This window comes from Bufo gargarizans, chromosome 7 (genome assembly GCF_014858855.1).
Source record: "Bufo gargarizans isolate SCDJY-AF-19 chromosome 7, ASM1485885v1, whole genome shotgun sequence".
Taxonomy (NCBI): domain Eukaryota; kingdom Metazoa; phylum Chordata; class Amphibia; order Anura; family Bufonidae; genus Bufo; species Bufo gargarizans.
In genome coordinates this window covers 43315827-43332171 of record NC_058086.1, presented here as the reverse complement: position 1 = coordinate 43332171, position 16345 = coordinate 43315827, and the positions used below count along the sequence as shown (strand labels likewise).

At 47.5% G+C, this 16345-nt stretch overlaps 1 protein-coding gene across 1 annotated transcript in view; it reads right to left on the bottom strand.

Annotated features, from left to right (window-relative positions):
• Nucleotides 1-16345, bottom strand: part of GNG12 (G protein subunit gamma 12) — a 67156-nt gene that overhangs the window by 22827 nt on the left and 27984 nt on the right. The window contains exon 2 of the mRNA XM_044300797.1: nucleotides 12743-12800. The gene's annotated coding sequence lies outside the window, so the exon portion shown is untranslated. The remainder of the gene's footprint in view (nucleotides 1-12742; nucleotides 12801-16345) is intronic.

The window sequence follows — 16345 nt, the reverse complement described above, 5'->3', positions numbered from 1 at the left end:
ACAGCATGGAGACAGGAGGAGCGGGCGGCTGCCAAAAACAGCAGGCTAGAGGTCTCCTCTAGGAAGAACTCCACTCTGATATACACGCGGTGACCCCCTAGTGTAGGCGAAGGCTCGGTGACTGCAGACCCCCAACATGGCTGATCTTGTTGGGGGTTGTGTCTGGTGCTGCAGGGCTATCAAAGTGGACGGAGCTGATCGGCCAATGCAGACACAATCCATGCATTGGCATGGATAATTGTATGTTTATTATGGTATATAAAACATAAAACGTGAATACACTCTTATAATGTCATAATGCACAGAAGTTCCAAGGAGCACATCACATACATATTGGATGAGCATATGTAACATTTGACAATATTCAATGACAGAGCAATAAATACCAGACAAAAATAAAGCGTTGAATTAATCCAACTGAGATTATGTCCATCTCTAACTAGCCTAAGAAGCAGAAAAAGAGAAGAAAAACAAAACAAAAAAAAACTGCTGTGCAAAATATCAGAAACAGAAAACCAACAAACAGGACAAGAGACATGAACAAAGACAGAGAGGGAGGGGGGGGGGGGGAAACCAAACCCTATCCAGATTCCTCAAGGTTGCCCAGTAGCCCAATAAGTGTCCCAAATGTCCCATACAGCATTTTGTCCCGATACATAGCAGTGGAATACTCCACAGTGCGGACCTCCATTACCCTGGCATACAAGTCAGAGACCCGTGGTGGGTCGGGGCATTTCCACGATCGGGAAACTAGACAACGAGCTGCTGTTAGAATCAGTAGCAGCAGTTTAAGTGCGGGTTTTTTGATTCGTTTGGGGACCACATTAAGCAGGAAGGACATGGGTTCCGGTCGGATTTCGGTTCCAATAATGCCGGTCAGAAAAGCGCCAACCTCAGACCAGTAAGGGCCTATCTTGGGACAATCCCAGAAAATGTGAGGTAGCAACCCTTTTTAAGGCCTCATGGACACAACTGCATCAATTCCGCAGTCTACAAATCGCAAAACACGGATACTGGCGGCGCGCGCTCAGTTTTTTGAGGACACGTGGCTGTGGACAGGACACTGTGTGCTGTCCCCTTTTTTGCAGCCTTACTGAAAAGATCTGCATCTGATCCACACAAAAAATACGGTCGTGTGCGTGGGACCTTCAGGGTAAGAACCGAAGGACCGCAAGACGTTTTCCCAGAATGCACTGGACACAATCTGAAGCTGGTGTACATTGCGGCCACACAGGTCCCGTTACGGGCGGCGCGTCAGGTGCCGGATGTCGCAATCGACACCAGAAGAACAGGCCGGACTGGACGGACAGATGTCTTTTTTCGGCCTTATAAAACCATGTTATATCAAGGAACAGAGGAAACTCTTTCCAGGATCCGACTTCACAGAGACAGAAATCTCCTCGAAAGAAGACGGCGGCGTGCAACAGGGAAGCAATCTAACGCTTCAGAACGTTCTGTCCCTCCAGGCCCTGCTGGGAGATGTAGTTCTGCAGCGCCAGCCGAATAAACATGTACTAAATGGGGCCGGGATGTTTGGAGCCGCATGTGATGAGGAGGCAATCATGACATTGTACAAACAGCGACACGTGCTGTGACTGGGAACAAAGGAATCTGGAACATTTCATGCGCAAACCTCAATTTCCATGACTTAGAACGTGGCTGGCACAGAAAGGAGGTCACTGGCAGAGGTGGGCTTCACCATGGCATCGGAGGGGGCACTTGTGACCTGCCTTACTTTATAAGCAGGGCAGGAACGCTTGTTTACAGCAGATGTGGGATTGTGGCCTCTACCTACGGGGAGGACGCTCTCCGCCTAGTCATGTCCCTCTGCAGCGACTGCTTTTCATCACCGCTACGATCGGCGACTCCATCTTATCGGCGCCGTTTATTAATGTATATGAACAAGACCAGTCCCCTCCCCTGACACGTCTGTTTTGGTAACTACTTACAATTCTGGAGCATCAATTCTTACGACTATGTTGCGCCATTCCTCTATTATTCCTTCTGGAAGTTCTGAACGAACTGCCAGCATCCTGCAATAAAGGGTGTTCCCAGCACTCTGGGGTGTGTCCCTGCACTGTCTGACATTCAATCGGTGCTGCCAGTGTCGGACTGTGCAGGGACACACCCTCAACTGGTAACACCCAGCTGGACCTTTACGGTACAGCTACATGTGTCGCTTCCTGTAACTGTAAAGTCGGTGACAATTTTTGTCATGAGAGGCAATGGTGTTGCAAAGAGTCATGCTGCGACAGTAAGAAACAAATGCATCCAAGTCAGACTTTTGTGCGACTGCGGCGTCGCAGCATGTTGCATCGAGACACCATTGACCATCATTAGAAGAAATGTTGCACGACTTTTCAGCCATGTAGCCATAGACTTAGTGCAGACGGCTGGCAATTCTTTCCTAAACTTCTAGTAGGTCTAATAGATGAATATCATAACAATAACATGTTCCAGAATTATTTTTTACATGGGGGATACAAGTAGACGTTTCAGGGAGGGGATGGGGGGTGGAGGGAGACAATTTGCATCCATATTGGTCACTTTGCTGAATAGATGTGGGGGAAAAAGGGAAAAGACGAGCAAAGACAGCATTAGTCAGCAGCCATTTATGTGCATGTAAAGGGCTCAGCCTCGTGCCGCGCAGTTGCTGCCAGTTTCCAGCGCGTGTCGTGTGGAATAGCTGACGTCTGATTCAGCGAGGGCTCGCCCGCTGCCATCACCTGCTCCGGCCATGACTCGCATGCATGGAGCCCTACAGATCCAGCGCCGGCTGAGGACAGAGGCTTTCCATGCTGTGACCTACATTGCATCACGCAGAGTGTCACATTACCAGAGCGGATCTGACAACTAACCTGCTGACCACGGACGCCCACCCAGGGTCAGACCACGGGCGCTCACCCAGGGTCAGACCAGCGCGTCAGTCACCATCATCATTTCAGTCATTCTGCTACAATGTATCAGTGCAGGCAAAGGGCTGAAGAGCGGAGTGTTCTCTAGACTGGATACAACTGTAGCAAACGCTCAGCTGTTAGGTGTATTGGGGCTTTAAAGGGGTATTCCGGTTGTTGTTACAAGTGAGGGGATTAGATCGTGGGGGTCCTACTGCTGATCACGAGAAAGGGGGCCCGGCGTGCATGTGCCGTTCCATTCCTTTCTATGGGAGTTCCGGTGAGCGCTGTACTGTTATCTCCGGAACTCCCATAGAAACGAATTCTGCAACCCCACGCATGCCCAACCGGCCGCTCCATTCATTTTAAGGGCACTGAAGGGGGTATGGGGCAGTAGGACCCCCACCTGTGGATAGGGAATAACTTGTAGCAACCAGAATACCCCTTTAAGCCTTTAAAGGTGATCTCCAAGGGAGCTGTGGGATGTGCCCAAAAACAAAAACATCAAAAAACACAAAAACAAGTCCTGTCCCTGCAGCGGTCATGCACTGTTCAATCTTATGACCACTGCACCAAGCACTTCACGTACCCTTCAGGAACAGGGGTCAGCGATTGGCTGCAGCGGTCACAGGACGTCGTCGCTACAGCAGGAATCAAAGTGACAGTGCAGCATTTTAAAAAGGTTATTTTTTTACCCAGCCGCCTGCGCCCTACTGAACTGTACTAAATCTTGGAAAGCCTTTTTAAGGCTACTTTCACACCTGCGTTCGATCGGATCCGTTCATATTAATGCAGACGGTGGCTCCGTTCAGAACGGATCCGTCTCCATTATAACTTAGAAAATTTTTCTAAGTGTGAAAGTAGCCTGAGCGGATCCGTTCAGACTTTACATTGAAAGTCAATGGGGACGGATCCGCTTGAAGATTGAGCCATATGGTGTCATCTTCAAGCGGATCCGTCCCCATTGACTTCCATTATAAGTCTGGACGGATCCGCTCGCCTCCACACGGCCAGGCGGACACCCGAACGCTGCTTGCAGCGTTCAGGTGTCCGCTCACTGAGCGGAGTGGAGGCTGAGCGCTGGCAGACGGATGCATTCTCAGTGGATCCGCCTCCACTGAGAATGCATTAGGGCCAGACGGCTGCGTTCAGGGCCGCTTGTGAGCCCCTTCAAACGGAGCTCACGAGTGGACACCTGAACGCAGGTGTGAAAGTAGCCTAAATCAGTGTGTTCTCATTCACTGACAGCAAGCAGAGCGCTTGAAAATATTGAGGAACAGAAGCACAACGTACATTAGAAAGCTGCAGGCTTTATTATATAAGGATTAGAGTGGCTGTTACTTTCTAGAGATTGGGGCGGGGGGGGGAATCTGGCCTGAACGGAGGTGCCGTTCCCTGTTCTGATGGAGTGGCGGGCCGAGCAGGAGCGCGGCTGCTCCATTCATTCTCTATGGGACTGCCAGAGGGCAGCGTTCTTTCTCCACAGTCCCATAGAGAATGAATGGAGCAGCCGCGCTCATGCTCGAATTGCTGCTCCATCAGAATCACTGGGGGCCCCAGCAGTCGGGCCCCCACTGATCAATTAGTCATCCTCTATCCTGTGGAAAATCCACAGCGCGGCTGCCAGCGCTCCATGGCGGATGTTGAGGCACATTTCAGCGTATTTTACCGCAGGCCAAGTCGTGTGTGGATTCTGCTGCAGCCTTTTTCCCGCACAGCGTGGATTTTCCACAAACAAACCTGCAGCTTATACATCAGGTGTGAACACCCCCCTAAATGTCAGTGGGCATCTCAAAACCGATTCACCTGAACCCTGAACTATCTGGGATCGCTCCCATTATAATCCGTGTGTCGGAGGGCTAATAACCACATGGATTTTGGCTGAGACGTTGAACGTCTTGTAACTTTCGGACACGAGAAACATCTGAGTTTGTGGAGGGAAGAAAAAACAAACCTCGGATCTTGTAGAATTTCACACGTCCAGTAAAACAAATAGGAGGCCAGTTGGTAAGTGCATTACATGCCAGCACGGTGGCCTCGCCCCAGAGGGTCACAGGTTCACTTCACACCCTCATGGTTACCCTAATATCCATGGGAGGTCTTCTGCAACAATCCAAAAACACACTAGGGGCCCGAGTCAATCAGCCGCAGTCTGTCCCTATGAGTTTAAGCCGTGAACGTCCATGTCCATGAGCAAACCCATATCAACATGTTTCCAGCCATTGAAGGGATGCAGGGGCGCGGCTCCAATCAAACTTGGGACCCCTTTCCAGTGATTGGTGGGGCTGATGCCCGACACGGACCACAGGTTTTATATGATAAGAATTCGATTTTAAGCTTAAGTCCACCTGTCTAAGGGCTCATTCACACGACCGTGCCTTTTTTGCAGTCCGCAAATTGCGTATCTGCAAAAAACGGATGCTGCCCGTGTGTCTTCTGCAATTTGTTGAACGGAACAGGAGGCCCATTATAGAGAAGCCTATTCTTGTCCGCAAAACGGACAAGAATAGAACAGGTCTCATAAATTTTGCGGGGTCACGGAACAACGGTTGAGGACAGAACACAGAGTGCTGTCTGCATCTTTTGCGGACCCATTGAAATGAATGGTTCCGTATACGGAATCAAAATACGGTCCGTATATGGAACGCAAAATACTGAGCCCTAAGGTCCCTTTCACACGAGCATGATTTCCGCGCGGGTGCAATGCGTGAGGTGAACGCATTGCACCCGCACTGAATCCAGACCCATTCATTTCAATGGGTCTGTGCACATGAGCATTGTTTTTCACGCGTCAGTTCTGCATTGCGTGAAAATCGCAGCATGTTCTATATTCTGCGTTTTTCACGCAGCCCTGGCCCCATAGAAGTGAATGGAGCTGCGTGAAAAACGCATTGCATCCGCAAGCAAGTGTGGGTGCAATGCGTTTTTCACTGATGGTTGCTAGGAGACGTTCAGTTTTTTTATCACGCACGTGAAAAACGCATCAAAAGGCATTGCACCCGCGCGGAAAAAACTGAACGCAATCGCAGACAAAACTGACTGAACTTGCTTGCAAAATAGTGCGAGTTTCACTGAACGCATCCGGCCCCAATCCGTCACGCTCGTGTGAAAGGGGCCTAAGGGTACTTTCACACTTGCGTTATGAAGATCAGTGTGCAAACGGATAGCATTTGTAGACGGATCCGGATACTAATCCGTCTAACAAATGCATTGAAACAGCGGATCCATCTCTCCGGTGTCATCTCGAAAACCTGATCCAGTATTTTTATTTATTTTTTGGCATTTTTAAAGGTCGAGCATGCACAGACCAGAAAACCAGATCAGTTTTGCCAGAACACTTGTTGCTGGATCTGGCATTAATGCATTTCAGTGGAAAATAACGCCGGAAAGTGTTTCGGAATTTTGTACGGAGAAAATACTGCAGCATGCTGTACGGCCAAATACCGTAAGGGTTACTGAACTGAATACATCCTGATGCATACAACGGAAAGCTCTCCATTCAGAATGCATTAGGATAAGGTCTCATGCACACGAACGTTGTTTGTTTCCGTGTCTGTTCAGTTTTTTTTGCGGCTAGGATACGGACCCATTCATTTTAATGGGTCCGCAAAAAATGCGGATAGCACGCGGATAGCATCAGTATGTCTGTTCCGCAGCCCTGCAAAAAATAAAATAAAATAGAACATGTCCTATTCTTGTCCGTTTTAGGCATGGTTACAATGGATCCGCAAAAAAAAAAAAAAAAAAAAAAAAAAATGGATGGCATCCGTGTTTTTTTTGGTGGATCCGCAATTTGTGGACCGCAAAACACATACAGTCGTGTGCATGTAGCCTAAAACTGATCAGTTTTTTCCCCGGTATCAATACCAGAAAACTTTAAACGCTAAAATAGTTAGAATTTAATCATCCAAAAAATATATTTAAACTTCAGTTACCAAAACAGCAGAATTCAGGACAAGCGCCAAGTGAGCCGTTATGGGAACTCAAAGTTCAAAAAACGCTGTAACAACAAGTTATTACAAAACCCAGGACCCGTGACGGCGCCGAACAGAGCAGGACAATGTCTCCATCTAGTGGATGGTACACAGAATGCAGAATTCAGAAGCTCTTGACTTAAAGGGGTATTTGGTTTTTATTATGCACAGAATAGGGGATAACCAAGATTTGTGTGGGTCCTACAGCTGGGACCCCCCACTGATCATGAAAACGGGGGCCCTACACCTGAAATGACTGGAGCGGACCGTCACACATGCAAATGACCACTCCATTAATTTCTATGGGAGTTCCAGAGATAGCCGAGTACAGTGCTCACCTATCTCCGGAACTCCAGTCCGCTCCAGTCATTTTAGGGGTCTGCAGGGGGTACAGGGCCCCCGTTCTCGTGATCAGTGGGGGTCCTATTGCTGCTGTGGGGGATAACTTGTACCAACTGGAATACCCCTTTAAAACAAGAGTTCAGCATTGCATTTGGTTATAATTAGGTTTAGTTTTGAAATAGGGAGTTAACATTTGTAACTTTATATATTTTCACATTTCATATGATTTTGGAGCCAAGCACAGGGTTGAGGGGGCAGGAGAGATCAGAGGACTGATCTGAACGGACTCTTAGCGTACCTGCAGACGATACGGAATATAGGTTAAAAAAAAAAAAAAAAAAAAAAAAGTAGCGCAACCAAGTACCTGCAAAGTGAATGGGAAGTGATGACAAAGCCCATGTACACTTTGCTTTTTTCTTCCGTGTGGAAACGGACGTGCTGTGCGGATCTAAGAATCTGTAGCCTGTCAATGGCTTGCGTGATTCTGCACCTTCTGCAGAGCGGTATTCTCTCTATAGACTTCAATGGGGCTGTTAAACTGAAAATCCACAACAAAAAACACATAAAAACAAAAGAATGCATGAAAAGTATGATAAAAAGTGAGGATTTACGTGTGTTTTTGATGCAGATTTTCGGCATACATATCTGCAACGTGTGCAGTTCCCTTCTTTGGCTAAAACAAGGCACTGTGCTGAACTGATTCAGTACACTGGCCTCTGGATGACATGATATATACCCCTCCTGCAGGGGGCACTGTTGTGTTGGAGAAAAATCCATTAATGGACATTATGACCCCGACAGACGTCTACTCGCCTGTGTTTACTGCCATCCGCACAGAGACTGATCCCCACTGCTGAGCACAGTCTAGAGGAGGTTTGCAGTATAGCTGGTGTGGTGGTCACCGAGGCTGTGGAGGTGGTAAAGTAAAAGGTCCGACTCCTTCATTAATGGCCAACAGGCTACTGGATCTGGACATTTTTGTAATTGCATGTAATTGAAAATGTAATATAACCACTGAGTTATTCAATAGAATGTATCTGTATAGTGCCAGGGACACGCCCCTCCCTAGAGCGCCAGCAGAAGGGACACGCCCCTCCCTAGAGCGCCAGCAGAAGGAACTGAATGTGGAGATCTCTGGATCCATGTTCGGTACAGGGCTGAGTCTAGCTTTCTAAGGCTCCTTTCACACTCGCATTTTGTGTGGATAAGTCCATGACGGATCTGTTCAGATAATACAGCCGTCTGTATCCATTCAGAACGGATCCGTTTTTATTATCTGTAACATAGCCAAAACTGATGCATTCTGAGCTGATCCTTTTCCATTCAGAATCCCCAAAATACGGAACACATCCGTATTTCATCGATCCATACTGTAGAAATGCTATGCCCAGCCGGAGAAAAAAAAAAAAAAAAAAACTCAGATACTGAACAACGGATCAGTGAAAAACAGACGGCAAAACAACGGTCGTGTGTGAGCCCGAGACAGTCATGTACTATAGGATGTCTGATTTTTATTTTTTTACATTAGTCATGGGAGAACCCCCATAAGGGACAGGAGAGGTGAGAACGGATCATCGCCACCAGAACACCCTGCTCATCCCCGAATCTGATAAGGGCCTTAGATTGACAGGAAATAAAACATTTAGGCCTCATGCACACGACCGGTGTGTGTTCTGCAGTCTACAAATTGCGGATCCGCAAAAAAACGGATGGCGTCCGTGTGCATTCTGCAATTTGCGAAACGGCACAGACAGCCATTAATATAACGGACAAGAATAGGACAGGTTATTTTTTTTTTTGCGGACCACGGAACAGAGCAACGGATGCGGACAGCACACGGAGTGCTGTCTGCATCCTTTGCTGCCCCATTGAAGTGAATGGGTCCACATCCGTGCCTCAAAAACTGCGGCTCGAATGCGGACCAGAACAACGGTCGTGTGCATGAGGCCTTATGAGTAACATTAGTAAATGTATATCAAAGTTAATAAATTACACAGTATTAAAAAACAGATACTTTCTTAATCCGGAGTCCGTACATTTCTACGACTGTCTTTGACTGCGACGCCACAGCCCTGGTAGTCACACATACAACGTGTAAATTATATATCACCAATATATTCTGGTAGGGACGTCCAGGCCTCCCCCGTGTCCTCCACCCACTGTGAAACAGCTTATGGGAAGCATGACGGCGGCTCACAGGGGTAGCCACTCAGCTTTCCACAGACTCCGCACCATGTGCAGAAGATCCATAGGAATTCGGATAGCAGAACCGGCCACAGAGCGCTGCACAGAATGTGGCCACCGTGGATGCAGTCTATGGGGTCTCCTCCTATAGCTCCATCAGTATTAGGACCTCATGCACAATGCAAGGAACCCCTCTAGTATGGTGCCTATGGACTTAGGCCTCTTTCACACGGGCGAGATTTCCACGCGGGTGCAATGCGCAAGGTGAACGCATTGCACCCGCACTGAATCCGGACCCATTCATTTCTATGGGGCTGTGCACATGAGCGGTGTTTTTTATGCATCACTTGTGCGTTGCGTGAAAATCTCAGCATGCTCTTTATTGTGTGTTTACGCAGGCCCCACAGAAGTGAATGGGGCTGCGTGAAAATCACAAGCATCTGCAAGCAAGTGCGATTTTCACGCATGGTTGCTAGGTGACAGTCTATTCACTGTATTATTTTACCTTATAACATGGTTATAATGGAAAATAATAGTATTCTTTAATACAGAATGCATAGTACAAGGTCAATTGAGGGTTAAAAAAAAATATATATATTAACTCGCCTCCTCCTCTTGATGGCGTAGTTGCAGATCTCTTCTTACTTCTTTAATCATGAGCTGCCGGCTAAAGGACCTGTGGTGACGTCACATCACATGGTCCATCGCTGTGGTGATGCACCATGTGATGAGCTCAGTGACATCACCACAGGTCCTTTGACAGGTCCTGAAGAAAGAACAGGAGACCGGCAGCTACGCGATCAATTAAAGGAGGGGAGTTAATTTTTATTTATTTTTTTAACCCTCAATTGACCTTGTACTAAGCATTCTGTATTAAAGAATGCTATTATTTTCCCTTATAACCTGACCCAAACCTGAACTTCAGTGAAGAAGTTCGGGTCTGGGTACCACATTCAGTTTTTTATCACGCGCGTGCAAAACGCATTGCACCCGCACTATAAAAAGGAAACGCAATCGCAGTCAAAACTGACTGCAATTGCGCCGGTTTGCCGCATTGCACCCGGAACGCATCCGGACACGCTCGTCTGCAAGGGGCCTTATACCTCCTCGTACAGCCACCAACGTGCGTGCCATGATTGGATGTTATCCCAGACCATACACTTATGTATAAAATCGGAGGGATAAGCAGGTACAGTAGAGGGGTAATTACTGGAGTTGTAATACGGCCATGTGCATGAGCTCTTAGAGGGCTGCTCCAGAGAGACAAGGACTGGGCGTAAAAGGTATGAATTTGAGCTCTAAAAACAAATTCAAAAAAGGAAGATATTTTTTATTTTTCCCCTCAATCAAATAATGTTTCCCAATGAGCGGCGGTACTGTAGCATCTCACTTCTAAGATCCCTATAAAACGGGGGAATGACAGAAATAGCCACTAGGTGGCAGTGTGTCCAATGCGATGAAAGGGAGAGCAGGCTGGTTATACTATAGGATACATTTAACTCCGATAAGTCGCTGGATTCGTCCTCGGCTACATAAAATGTCACAACCCCCCCCCCCCCTTTCCCAATAATTTAATTAGAAATAATTTTAAAAAATTTTTTACAGGTCCGCAGACGGAACCTTTCACTTCAATGGGTCCGCAAAAAACCAGAAATGACTCTGTGTGCATTACGTTTCCATAGGTCAGTTAACCAAAAAAATAGAACATGTCCTATTCTTGTCCGTTTTGCAGACAAGCATAGGCATTGTTACCATGGATCCACAAAAAAACATGCATGCAATAAGGATGTCATCCGTTTGACCGCAACATACATACGGCATGAGGAAGGAGATCACTGGGATCTGGGGCGTGGTGCACTATACTCCCCTCTCTCTCCCTCCCCCCCCCCCCCCCGTCAGCAGGATAACGCACTGTACTCTTTGTACTGGATCACGGAAAGCATTTAGTTTCCACAAGACTGGCTCAATAGGTGCCAAAGATAATTTTTCATACAGGCCAAAAATGGTGAAAAATAAAAATAAAAAATATGAATCCAGTATGAAGTTGGAGGCATAAAGAGATGCAGTACACGGACCCCCAGATTTGTGCTGGTGCCTTATGACAGATCTGTACAAAAGGGATCCGCAAACCCCCCTTTTGTATGACCTCAAGCCACGCCAGCCACAGACACACGCAGCTGCTATCGGCTTTCTGGATATTCTCATTTTGCAAGAAGAAAATGTCATTTACATCAGAACTCCAGTATCGCTTAAAGGGGTCTTCCCATCAGATGACATGATGGCACTTCACAAGGACAGGTCATCACTCTGGGACCCCCACCAATCCTGAGCTTCCTGGCTGTGTAGGCAACTGCAGCTGGATCCGTTCACTTGAACGGCCGGGCACGGCATTAAAGGGCATCTGTCAGCAGTTTTGTAGCTATGACACTGGCTGACCTGTTCCATGTGCGCTTGGCAGCTGAAGGCGTCTGTGTTGTTCCCATGTTCATATGTGTCCACATTGCTGAGAAAAATTATGTTTTAATACATGCAAATGAGCCTCTAGGAGCAACGGGGGCGTTACCATTACACCTAGAGGCTCTGATCTCTCTGCAACTGCTGCACCCTCTGCACTTTATTGGATTGAGCCAGGCCGGGGGTAAAGTGATCAGGTCCTGTCAATCAAAGTGCAGAGACCAGAGCCTCTAGGTGTAACGGCAACACCTCTGTTGCTCCTAGAGACTCATTTGCATATATTAACACTTCATTTTCCTCGGCAATGCGGCCACTGTTAGGCTAGTTTCACACTAGCGTTCGGCTGTCCGCTCGTGAGCTCCGTTTGAAGGGGCTCACGAGCGGACCCGAACGCTTCCGTCCAGCCCTGATGCAGTCCGAATGGATGCGGATCCGCTCAGACTGCATCAGTCTGGCGGCGTTCAGCCTCCGCTCCGCAGGCGGACACCTGAACGCTGCTTGCAGCGTTCGGGTGTCCGCCTGGCCGTGCGGATCCGTCCAGACTTACAATGTAAGTCAATGGAGACGGATCCGTTTGAAGATGCCACAATATGGCTCAATCTTCAAACGGATCCGTCCCCCATTGACTTTCAATGTAAAAGTCTGGACGGATCCGCTCAGGCTAATTTCACACTAGCTTTTTTTTTTGCCAATATAATGCAGACGGAGGATCCGTTCAGAACGGATCCGATCGAACGCTAGTGTGAAAGTAGCCTTAATGTGTTCAAAATGAATATTTTACTTTTTTTTCTTTTCTTGCTATAGACTGCAGACATTTCCAGAAGGATTGTGTTCAGTGGCCACAGGGGTATATATGGGATTGCATGGAGAGGAGAGCGGAGGATCAGGACTCACCTAGAAGGGCGACAGCTGCTCGTACCCCTTTTAAATCCTTGGTCGTCTTCCTGGAAATCTGCAGAAGAACAAAAACAGGTGTGAACAGAGCTACAGATTCATACAGAAGACGTGCGAGTCCTATGTGTCTGTGCGGCCAGAAGATTACAGTCACTCACTGCATGGGAGGCACGTTCCCATTGCATTCCCCAGAACATGGCCGCTTTCAGTATTTTACTGGTTGCCCATGGAAACAGACAACAGTTTAGCTGCACCCTGCTGTCAGACACATAACCTAACCGCCCAATCGTGGCTCCCATAATGCACGGCTGCAAAATAGCCATGTCCTAATACAAGGTCTGCAGAGAGGCAGCTCATTGGGGCACATTTACTCTAGGGTCTGTGCCTGTTTTTAGGTGTTAAAATTATGTTTTAGACTTTTTTTTTCACATTTACTACTGAAAATGTGCCCGTTTTGAAGCCATTTGCGCTTCATTCACTGGTTTTGATTTTTTAGATTTCAGAAGTTTTTGGTTTTTTACTTTTGCACCTTTTTTCCGACCTACATAGGGAAACCTTATCGGGCACCTGATTTAGTTGCAAAAACTGTAATTTCTACTCCACTCCAGAGCTGGCGTACATTTTCTCGTCTCTTGTGTGGAGAGTTACGCAAATTTTAGACCTGCGCCTACTTTCCGCTCACTTATGCAGCTATATTGTGCACATGCTAAATTAGATTAGTCTTAGTGAATATGAACCTGTCATACTGAAAAAGAACCACTAGAGGTCAGACTACTAGCAATACACTGAGTAATTTATCAGCCGCTCTGCGACTTTTGGTAAATATTAGGCAAGAGTTAGAGCGGAGTCTCCTGCTCAGGACCCTTATCTATTCCCCAAAAAAGGCCCTTACAGTAGAGGTAAGTTTCTTTTATGTTTGCTCACATTTCACGCACCGGATGCAGATTTCCATAAAGCGATTTGTATTCACAAACTTACGCCCCATTCACACGCCTATATTTTTGCTCTGCAGATCCGCAAAAAAGATAGAACGTGTCCTACTCTTGTCTGTTTTGCAGAGAAGAATAGACATGGTTACAAAGGATCCGCAAAAAGACGGATCCAACAGGGACGTCATCCGTAATTTTTGCAAATCTCCATTTTGCGGACCGTAAAGCGGTCCTTCTCAACAATCTGATGATCGCTAGCGGAGGAGACCGCTGTATTTACATGCAGCGATCTCCTCCACACTAAGGGGAGGAATGATCACTAATGCCATCGCTCTTCCCCATACAGACTCCTGTCGGGGAAATGAGGATTTTTGTGTTCACACAAACGATTTAATTACCCATTGAACAGGCGTTCCGGGGAAACATTTACACCGCCCAATCGTCGCTAATGAGTGTGGCTATGAGCGCTCATCTGTGCGATTCTCGGGCCCTTTGGACTGCTGCTCTGCCCTTCCAACATGCTTTACACTGCAGCTCAGTACCACAATTCAGTTAACACAGAGCTGATTATTAGGGCTCATGCACAAAAATGTATTTTTTTTTCAGTGTCTGCTTGACTTTAATGGGGCTACAAACCCACCCTAAAAAAAAAAAAAAACACAAAAAAAACAAACACATGGAAATGATGTTCTGTTAGGGACCGGCTGTTCCGCAAATGAACTACAAGCAACTAAAAATTACCAGTGACGTCATACATAGAAGTCCGATGGTTCCACGCCTGCCCGGCCGTACGCAGGATACACTCCATAGGCTGCTGTAGGGGTCTGCGGTACGATCCCATACACACGATGTAGGACAGCGAAACACAAGCCCAACTGTATGAAGAATATACAATTCATAGGCTTCTATAGGGGTCTCCTGTACCTGTGTGCCCCCGATTACACACGGCATAGGCTTCTATAGGGGTCGCCTCTGTGCCCCTCATTATGTAGAAGAAAAATGCACTGTGATGAATTGGTTATAACATCACATAACCTAAAAGGATAAAGAAGTACCGCAGATTGTACGATTCTATGAGCAGGCAGCGGAGGCACCACCAGGCCTGACCCCGGCCGGCTATATATCCTTATGGCATCTGGGGCCAATAATGCAGCAGAGGAGGACGACGTCTCGAATATGGATTTTGTATTTCCCATAGACACAAAAAACAAAGGGTTTGATGGGCATCAAGATATTTGTGAATGGCCCCAGAACGGTGGCAGTGAGGATGTGATCAGACCTGACATGTCACAGCTTCACCACTGAATGCACTATTAAAGGGGTATTCCGGTTATTCAGGATGGGGATCCAACCTTTGGGACTTCGACCGATCACAAGCCCTGAAATGAATTGAGTGTCAGGCTGAGCGTGCGCACTGCTGCTCCATGCATCTCTATGAGAATGCTGGAAACAGCCGCGCGCTTGGACTCTGCTATTTCCATCAGTCTGATAGAGAATGACTGGTGCAGCATTTCAGGGGTATGGGGTCCCCGTTCTTGTGGTCCCAGTGGCCAGAACACTACCAATCTAATCGGTATCGCCTACCGCAGGGATCAGCAACCTTCGGCACTCCAGCTGTGGTGAAACTACAATTCCCAGCATGCTCCATTCATTTCTATGTGAGTTCTTAGAAGAGGAGAGTAAGGCCTCTTTCACACTACAGTATGTTGCATTCAGTGTTTTGCGTTCCGTTTTTCACGGATCCGTTGTTCCGTTTTTTGCTTCCGTTGTGGTTCCGTTTCCGTTCCGTTGTTCCGTTCCGTTTTTCCGTATGGCAAATACAGTATACAGTAATTTCATATTAAAAATTGGGCTGGGCATAACATTTTCAATTGATGGTTCCGCAAAAAACTGAACGGATACGGAAGACATACGGATGCATTTCCGTATGTGTTCCGTTTTTTTTGCGGCCCCATTGACTTGAATGGAGCCACGGACTGTGATTCTCGGCCAAATATAGGACATGTTCTATCTTTTCAACGGAACGGAAAAACGGAAATACGGAAACGGAATGCATACGGAACACATTCCGTTTTTTTGCGGAACCATTGAAATGAATGGTTCCGTATACGGACCGTATACGGAACGCAAAAAACGGACCGTATACGGAACGCAAAATACTGTAGTGTGAAAGAGGCCTAAGTATGCATGCTGGGAGTAGTAGTTTCACAACATCTGAAGTAGGGCTGAAACAATTATTCGAATAACTCGATTAAATCGAGTCAAAAAATTCATCGATGCAGTTTCCCTGCATCGAGGAATCGTTCAGATCACGTGATCACGGAGCGGGAGTGAAATTAAGCGTCTCACTCACCGCTTCCGTGTCCTCTGGAGGCAGAGAGGCAGGACTGAGCGGCCGGCACAGCTGAGGGAGGAGGAGGGAGTCTCTCCCTCCCCACTGTGCGCGGCTGCCGCTGAAGACCAAGTAGGAGGAGGAGGGGGAGGGGAGGAGGAGAGGAGGGGAGGGACTGTGGCCACTGCGCCACCAATGAATGTGCCGGCCATATCCCACAGGGTCCCCCTCCCCCCCCCCATCATTGGTGGCAGTGTCAGTTCCGATCGGAGCCCCAGCAGTGTAATGCTGGGGCTCCGATCGGTTACCATGGCAGCCAGGAGTCACGCTACTGAAGCCCTG